The sequence below is a fragment of the Ammospiza nelsoni genome, chromosome 30, assembly GCF_027579445.1.
Source record: "Ammospiza nelsoni isolate bAmmNel1 chromosome 30, bAmmNel1.pri, whole genome shotgun sequence".
In the NCBI taxonomy this organism is placed as follows: Eukaryota; Metazoa; Chordata; class Aves; order Passeriformes; family Passerellidae; genus Ammospiza; species Ammospiza nelsoni.
This window is the reverse complement of record NC_080662.1, coordinates 84,133-93,322: the sequence shown is the minus strand read 5'-3', so window position 1 is coordinate 93,322 and position 9,190 is coordinate 84,133. Positions and strand designations below refer to the sequence as shown.

The window sequence follows — 9,190 nt, the reverse complement described above, 5'->3', positions numbered from 1 at the left end:
ATTCCTGGGAGGGGGTTTTGAGTCCAGTTTTGGGGGGGGGGGGGGGGGGGGTGTGGTGTGTTCATGAAGTGGCCCCTTAGGCCCCATAAAAGCCAAGTCTCACTTTTGATTGCAGTGCTGAGGTGTGCAGCAGGGCAGAGCAGTCCCGGTGTGCATCGTGTCACTTGTCTATTGTGCATTATGTGTTGTTTGTGTATGCCATATCTTTCACTTAGGGGGGCCTGTGAGAAACCCTGGCATCATTGTTAGCCTCTGTGATCTCTGCACTCCTTGGCCTGGCGCCCAGGCCACAGAACTTTTGACTAGGGAGCTCAGACAAGCATCAGACTCTCTTCTCTCTTTGGAAGCATCCAGTCAGACGTCTTTTCAGGTCTTGTTCTGAGCTGTACGGACAGCTGTGCCCCACCTGGATCCATTATGGTGGATTAGGACTTGTAATATTACGAGGTTAGGTAGAGGATTTTGACTGCAGGATTCCTAGGCATCAGTCTTTGCTGTTCTTGGAATAAATCATTCAGTAATCATCTTCTTCCTCCAGGGTTCTCTGAGCCTCATCAGCTCACCATCGGTCTCAGCTCACTCATCTCCTTTTGCATTCTCTCAGTCCTTGCAGCCGTTTTCCTTGCCAAGAGATTTCTGTTCCTGTTGTGTCCCCGTTGTCTGTCCTATCCTGTGTCATGGCTCTCAGCACACATTTGTGCCCGAGCTGCTCTGCCGTGCTGCACAGCCTGGTGCGATAGGAGAAGTCCCAGGGACTTGGAGGTTGTAATGTGGGGTGTAGTTGGACTCTAGATGGGATTTGTAGATGGGCACATCATATCTGGAGCTCATCAGTTATCCTGCCACAGTGTGACTCTTGTCCTAACTTTTTTTTCAGGTTCAGATGGATTAAATGTGTGCCAGAGGGCCCCATGCCAGGTGTGGGGATTCTCCTGAGTAGGTGAGGCCCCATTTGCCTCTGCAGCAGACTCTGTTACACCTCTCAACTGACTCTGTTACACTGCTGTTCTTTGTCTTTCTTTTAGGAAGTAAATCTGGATGCCAGCAGTCAAGGTGAGCAGTGGAGAGAATTGGTTGTTATTGCTCAGCTCTCAAGCACAACAATTTCGCAGCAGATTCACCGTGTCACAAGAGGGATCTGCCCAGTGTCAAGGATGATGTTTGAGATTGAGGCTTCAGGTGAGTTGAGGATGGTTACTGGGAGAGGGAGGGTGAGCAGGCATCCAGTTAGGAGTTCTTGAGAGGGGGTTTGCAGGCAGCAGGGTGAGAAAGGGTCTTTATTTGTTTATTTGAGAGCCCCTCCCAAGGTGTCTCAGAAGCCTAGCAGAGGCATTCCCATGGCTTACAGCATACAAGGTGATCCACTGCACTCAGAGGAATGCCATTTAACTTTGTCTTTCTGTAACCCAGGTGCCACTGCTAATGAAGGCCACAGCCTTGGAATCAGGATGAAGCTGGAGCCTGAAGGAGCCAGGCACACTCAGGAGAGGGCAAGTAGCTGCCTTGGTGGGATTTGGCCCACATAACTCTGGACTCACTCTTTGATTTTGGTTTTCTTTATTGCAGCTGACCGAGAGGCTCACAGGCCATCACAGAGCCCTCCGAGGCAGACTCATTTCAGGTGCAGCGTGGATTCCCCTCACCGATCATCTAAAAGATAAGTCGGGGGCCGCGGTCTGGAGATGAGATGATGAGAGAGTATCAGGTTGGCAGTTCTTTGGCCAGATTTAAAAATTGGCAGTGGGGAAAGCAATCTTCTCCAAAGGCCTCTTAGGACAGCTAAAGGGAGAGGCTCTACTTTTGATGGCAGCTTTCAGGCGGGCAGTGCAGAACAGCTCCGGTCTGTATCCTGTTGTCCGGTGTGCTGTGTTCCCTAGTGTGTCTTTGGGGTCCCTTTTGCCTTCTCCCCTCGAGACCCTCACCACAAGCATGATGTGTCGTGTTTCATGTCCCCCCTGTTTGTCACTTTCTGTGTCACGGGTGTGTGCACACATTTTTTGCCGGAGCTGTTCTGCCCTGCCGCATGGCCTGCTGCAATAAGACGAACCATAGGTAGGGGGAATTTGTTATGTGGGCTGTACTTGGGCTCTAGATGCTATTCCTAGATTGACATAAGGTGTTTGCAGCTTGTGAGTAACCCTGGTGGTGTTTGACATATGTTCTAACTTTCTTTCAGGTGCAGATGCATTCCACGTGTGGCAGAGGGTCAGGGTTAGGAGGTGCCGGGCCTTCTTAGGAGCGCGGTGAGTAGCAGAGCGGTGGGGTTTTGGCCAATGCGGTGCCAAGATCAGGTACTGATGTTTGGTTCTCTTTACTCTAGCTGTCTCAGAGACACCAGCCCGGTGCCAGCAGGACCTTCCCAGCTGACGAGGTGGCCTTTCTTTGCACCTGACAGGGACCAGCATCCCCAGATGTCTGAGAGATAAGTAGAGGGCTGTGACCCACAGTGGGGATGAAGTCATGGTGCTGTTTCGGGAAATACTGGGTGGAGTTTTTGATTCGGCTTTGGAGGTGGGGGATGTTCATGAGGTGGCCGCTTAGGCCTCATAAAAGCCAAGTCTCACTTTTGATCACAGTGTTGAGGTGTGCAGGGCAGAGCAGTCCCGGTGTGTCTCGTGTCACTTGTCTGTTGTGCATTATGTGTTGTTTGTGTATCCAATGTCTTTTACCTTTGGAGGGCCCTGTCAGTACCCCTGGCATCATTGTTAGCATCTCTGATCTCTGCATTCCCTGGCCCGGCACCCAGGCCATATATGAGTTTCTGATACCTGTCTGAGCTCCCCAGTCAAAAGTTACCTCTTTGGAAGCATCCAGTCAGATTTCTTGTCAGGTCTAGTTCTGAGCTGTATGGACAGCTATGCCCCACCTGGATCCATTGTGGTGGATTAGGACTTGTAATAATATGAGGTTAGGTACAGCATTCTGACCGTAGGATTCCTAGGCATCCATCTTTGCTGTTCTTGGAATTAATCATTCAGTTATCATCTTCGTCCCCCAGGGTTTTCTGAGCCTCATCAGCTCACCATCGGTCTCAGCTCACTCATCTCCTTTTGCATTCTCTCAGTCCTTGCAGCCATTTTCCTTGCCAAGAGATTTCTTTTCCTGTTGTGTCCCCTGTTGTTGTCTGTCCTGTCTGTCCTGTGTCACGGGTGTCTGCACACATTTGGGATGGGGCTGCTCTGCCGTGCTGCACAGCCTGGTGCGATAGGAGAAGTCTTGGAGACTTGGAATGTGTAATGTGGGGTGTAGTCGGACACTAGATGGGATCTGTGGATGGGCACAGGGCATCTGGAGCTCATCAGTTATCCTGCAACAGTGTGACTCTTGTCCTAAGTTTTTTTTCAGATTCAGATGGATTAAATGTGTGCCAGAGGGCCCCATCCCGGGCGAGGGGATTGCCCCGAGCCGGTGAGGCCCCATTTGTCTCTGCAGCAGAAGTGTGTATGGTGAGTGTGTTACAGCTCTGTTCTTTGTCTTTCTTTTCAGGAAGTCAATCTGGATGCCAGCAGTCAAGGTGAGCAGTGGAGAGAATTGGCTGTTATTGCTCAGCTCTCAAGCACAACAATTTTTCAGCAGATTCGTCGTGTCACAAGAGGGATCTGCCCAGTGTCAAGGATGATGTTTGAGATTGAGGCTTCAGGTGAGTTGAGGATGGTGCCTGGGAGAGGGAGGGTGATCAGGTATCCAGTTTAGGATTTCTTGGGAGCGGGTTTGCAAGCAGCAGGGTGAGAAAGGGTGTTTATTTGAGGGCCCCCCCACACAAGGCTGTTCAGAAGCCTAGCAGAGGCATTCCCATGGCTTACAGCATACAAGGTGATCCACTGCACTCAGAGGAATGCCATTTAACTTTGTCTTTCTGTAACCCAGGTGCCACTGCTAATAAAGGCCACAGCCTTGGAATCAGGATGAAGCTGGAGCCTGAAGGAGCCAGGCACACTCAGGAGAGGGCAAGTAGCTGACTTGCAGGGATTTGGCCCACATAACTCTGGACTCACTCTTTGGTTTTGGTTTTCTTTATTGCAGCTGACCGAGAGGCTCACAGGCCGTCACAGAGACCTCCGAGGCAGACTCATTTCAGGTGCAGCGTGGATTCCATTCACCGATCATCCAAAAGATAAGTCGGGGGCCACGGTCTGGAGATGGCGGAGTAGCAGATTGGGAGTTCTTGGGACAGATTCAAAAATGAGCAGAGGGGAAAGCAATCTTCTCCAAAGGCCTCTTAGGACAGCTAAAGGGAGAGGCTCTACTTTTGATGGCAGCTTTCAGGCGGGCAGTGCAGAACAGGTCCGATCTGTGTCCTGTTGTCCGGTGTGCCGTGCTCCCTGGTGTGTCTTTGGGGTCCCTTTTGCCTTTTCCCCTCGAGGCCCTCACCACAAGCATGATGTGTCGTGTTTCATGTCCCCCCTGTTTGTCACTTTCTGTGTCACGGGTGTGTGCACACATTTTTTGCCGGAGCTGTTCTGCCCTGCCGCATGGCCTGCTGCAGTAGGAGAAACCGTGGGGAGTTGAAATTTGTAATGTGGGCTGTACTTGGGCTCTAGATGTTGTTCCTAGATTGACATATGGTGTTTGCAGCTTGTGAGTTATCCTGGTGATGTTTGACATGTGTTCTAACTTTCTTTCAGGTGCAGACGCATTCCACGTGTGGCAGAGGGTCAGGGTCAGGAGGTGCCGGGCCTTCTTAGGAGCGCGGTGAGTAGCAGAGCGGTGGGGTTTTGGCCGATGCGGTGCCAAGATCAGGCACTGATGTTTGGTTCTCTTTAATCTAGCTGTCTGAGAGACACCAGCCCGGTGCCAGCAGGACCTTCCCATCTGATGAGGTGGCCTTTCTTTGCACCTGACAGGGACCAGCATCCCCAGCTGTATGAGAGATAAGTAGAGGGCCGTGACCCACAGAGGGGCTGAAAGCACGGTGCTGGTTTGGGGATTACAGGGAGGGAGTTTTGAGTCCAGTTTGGAGGTGGGGTGGTGTTAATGAAGTGGCCCCTTAGGCCCCATAGAAGCCAAGTCTCACTTTTGATCACAGTGCTGAGGTGTGCAGCAGGGCAGAGCAGTCCCGGTGTGTCTCGTGTCACTTGTCTGTTGTGAATTGTGTGTTGTTTGTGTATCCCATGTCTTTTACCTTAGGGGTGCCTGTCATTAATCTTGGCATCATTGTTAGCATCTGTGATCTCTGCATTCCCTGGCCTGGCACCCAGGCCACAGAACTTTTGACTGGGGAGCTCAGACAGGCGTCAGACTCTCTTCTGTCTTTGGAAGCATCGCATCTGATGTCTTGTCAGGTCTTGGTCTGGGCTGTATGGACAGCTATGCCCCCACCTGGATCCATTTTGGTGGATTAGGACTTGGCATAATATGAGGTTAGGTAGAGGATTCTGACCGTAGGATTCCTAGGCATCCATCTTTGCAGTTCTTAGAAGAAATCATTCAGTTATCATCTTCTTCCTTCGGGGTTCTCTGAGCCTCATCAGCTCACCATCAGTTTGAACTCGGTCATCTCCTTTTGCATTCTCTCAGTCCTTGCAGCCATTTTCCTTGCCTAGAATTTTCTGTCTGTGTTGTGTCCCCGTTGTCTGTCCTGTCCTGTCCATCCTGTGTCACGGCTGTCAGCACACATTTGTGCCCGAGCTGCTCTGCCCTGCCGCATAGCCTGGTGCAATAGGAGAGGGCCCGGGGATTTGCAATGTGCAGTGTGGGGTGTAGTTGGACTCTAGATGGGATTTGTAGATGGACACAGGATATCTGGAGCTCTTCAGTTCTCATTGAACCGTCTGACTGTTGTCCTAACTTTTTTTTCAGATGCACCTCCTCAGATGACTGCAGTAGTTGTGTAGGTTCCTTCTTCTGAAAGGGAATAGGGCGCAAGAATTCATCTTCCAGAGAATTTTTGCAAGTCCTGGCTTGTATTGTATCTGCCTATGGTGGCTTATGTTCTATGTACCTATACATCTGTCTTCTATTGGATTTTGGGTAGAAAATTTATCAGTCCAGAGAGGAGACAAGTCCTAGCTGTCAGATAGCCACTCGTTGACCCTTCCTGTCGTCTCACAGGTCCCCGAGGCTGCTGATTTCCCCAGGATCTGCCATTTTACCTCAAGGAGCGGCAGCCAGAAGATGTGTCACAGCACGTTCTTCAGCATCTCGAGTAAGGGCCGCAGTGAGCATTTAAGTGGAAAGATTGTGTGAGCGTGTGTGAGAGCACGTGGCTGTGTCTGTCTGTGTCTGCTCGTTTCTGCGTGTGTGAGTGCATGCTGACTGGATTTAACCTTGTGTGTGTGACTTTTGCTTTCCAGGTTTTGCGACTCCTTGTTAAATTTAGAATAAAAAATCCCCAGCCGGGTTGTATTGCATGAACTGACATGATATGTACCGATTTTGGCTTAAAACCCAGAAAACCAGACGAAGATGAGCAGGAAAAAACCAGAAAAAAACCACATGATGGACAAGAAAAAAGCCCAGAAAAAGCCCAGGATGGGCAAGAAAGCAACGAGAAAAAAACCCCAGAAAATAATCCCAGATGGGCAAGAAAAAAACGTAGAAAAACCCCAGAAAATCACCCAAGATGGGCAAGAAAAAAACCCAGAAAAAACCCCAAAAAAAAAAACTCTGAGATGGGCAAGAAAAAAACCAGAAAAAAGTCTGAAGATGGGCAAGAAAAAACCCAGAAAAAACCCCCAAGATGGACAAGAAATAACCCAGAAAAAAATTCGAAGAAGGGCAAGAAAAGACCCAGAAAACACCCAGAAAAAAATCGCAACCCAAGTATAAATATAGAAATGTTTGTCAAGTATATGCAAATATATAAAGAAATGTTAAATTATTTGAAATATAAAATAACATAAATATAACATTTATACAGTATTACTTGTGTTATGGATCATATTGATTTTTATTTATTTCCTATAATACACTACAATATTTATATCAATTTTACATCTATCATATCTATCATTTGTTATATGTTATACCAGATGGATATACTCTAGGTTTTTTTAAGTAGTTTAAAATAAAGGGGATTTTTTTTTTATTTGGCAAAAGCAGGTGTTTTAGTATAAACATTATAAATACAAATAATATAAAGGTAGAAATCTAAGAATAGAAATAGATCATAAATAGCTGAAGGTTAATATAAAAATTAAAAATGTAAGGAAAAAGAAGTTGTAGCAGTAGATATGGTACATAATTAGGAAAATAATTTATCTCTTATTTGAATAGGATACATGTTATACATAATGATTATTATAATACTTAAGTATAAACTGCAAATATAAATGTGAATATAGTCATGAGCGCTATAAATATAAAAATATTTCAATGTAGTTTAAAAGAATAGAGCTTTTTTGTATTTATTTAGTTAGGATGGGATTTGTATTTTAAATAGTGAAAGCATGATAGAAATGTAATTTTAGACATAGAAATATGCAATCAATGTGGAAAGATATTTATAAAAGCACAAAACATAAGTAAATATAAATAATAGAAATAGAATAATGTTATATAAATTACATGCTACATCAATGTCCACTATAGCTATGCATGTGAATATAAATACGAAAAATGGAAATAAAAAATTTATTTAAACATGGCTTTAAAGCAAGGGGCCTTGTTTGATTCTGGTGGGGTAAGAGGCAGGTTTTTGGCATTTATTTCAGAGCAGTTTTTGGCGGGGGTCGCCCCTGTTCTTTTTTGCCACCTTGCCTGCCCGCAGCCCCGAGGCGCGCTGCGCCCCCGGCTGGGGCGGGCGGCAGTGCTGCCGCCTTGTGGGCAGAGCGCGGTACTGCAGCCCTGCGCCGAGAGGCCGCCACCTTGGGAGTGGCGCGTCGCGGATGTCGCGGACTTTTGGTTGACCTTCTCAACAGGGCGGCGAAAAGGGCGGGGAAGCGGAGGACCGGGGTGGGTGTCACTGGACTGCCTGCATGGAATACCGACCCCGGCGCGGCCCCGGTGGTATTTTCTGTGACGTTTCAAGTGTACCCGACACATGCTGTGGTCTCAGCGGCGCCGCGGGCGGGCGTATTTCGGCGGGTTTGTGACAGGCATGTGGGGAAACGCCTCGCTGTGCCGGGGTCCTCTGACAGCCGCTTTCCCGCCCTGAGGGAGCCGAGCCGGGCCGAATAGTTCCGAAGAGCCGAAGAGCCGAGTGTGGGCGAAAACAGCCGAGTTTCCCCGAAGAGCCGAGTGTAGCCGAAAACAGCCGAGTTTCCCCGAAGAGCCGAGTGTGGCCGAAAATAGCCGAGTTTCCCCGAAGAGCCGAGTGTAGCCGAACACAGCCGACTTGAGACGAAGAGCCGAGTGTAGCCGAACACAGCCGACTTGAGACGAAGAGCCGATGATAGCCGAGTGTAACCGATAGCCGACTGTAGCCGACATTGGCCGCATTTAGACAAAGAGCCGAATATGACCGACTTTAGCCCAACCGGGCCGAGTTCAGCCGAAGAGCCGGAAAAGCCGAATTTAGACGAAAAGCCGAACCGAAACGATTTTAGACCTAAGCCGCACCAAGCCTAATTTAGCCGAGTTTATTTAAACAGAACCGAACGACGCCGCAGCACTCTGCCTGCAGAGCGCCGGTGCAGACGGCAGGGGGCGGTGTATAAAGCGAGTATAAAATATCAACTGTATATAAGAAGGAATAAAAAGCTCTGTGTCATGTGCAGCAGTAGAAAATTTCAGGCTCCCAGGGAATAAATAGTTTTCTTTCAATCATTATAGTTTTGGGGTTTTTTTTACTCCCAGGTAGCCTGAAAGTTACTACTGCTGCTTTTTGATTCTAAAGCTAGGAAGGAAAACCAAGATTACAAATACAAGAAAAAGAAAGGGAAAGGGAAGGGGAAAAAAAGGAAAGGAAAGGAAAGGAAAGAAAGCAGGAGAGCAGAAGGGAAGGGAAGGGAAAGGGGTGAAAAACAGCGTTAAAAAAAGAAAAAGAGTTGGAGGGGAAAAGAGAGGGCATTCGGGAGGAGCGGTCCTGCCTCAGGTCCTTCCCCGCCCTGGGGCGAAGGACCCGTTTGATGCCCGGGAGGGACTGCAGCTCCCGGTGGCGGGGGACGGAGCCGTGGCTGTCAGCCCGAGACTCCAACTCCCGGCAGGCTCTGCTGCCGGCGCGGCGTGTGACGCAACGGCTATCGCGGCACATGAGTGGCTACCAGCCCGAGACTCCAACTCCCGGCAGGCCCTGCTGCCGGCGCGACGT

The 9,190-nt window shown here is 48.7% G+C and overlaps 1 long non-coding RNA gene across 1 annotated transcript; it reads left to right on the top strand.

The window, feature by feature from the left end:
• Positions 1-5,795: 5,795 nt before the first annotated feature.
• On the top strand, positions 5,796-6,861 carry LOC132085426 (uncharacterized). The gene is made up of 2 exons (XR_009420210.1): positions 5,796-6,145; positions 6,294-6,861. It is a non-coding gene; the product is annotated as an uncharacterized LOC132085426 (long non-coding RNA).
• Positions 6,862-9,190: the final 2,329 nt, after the last annotated feature.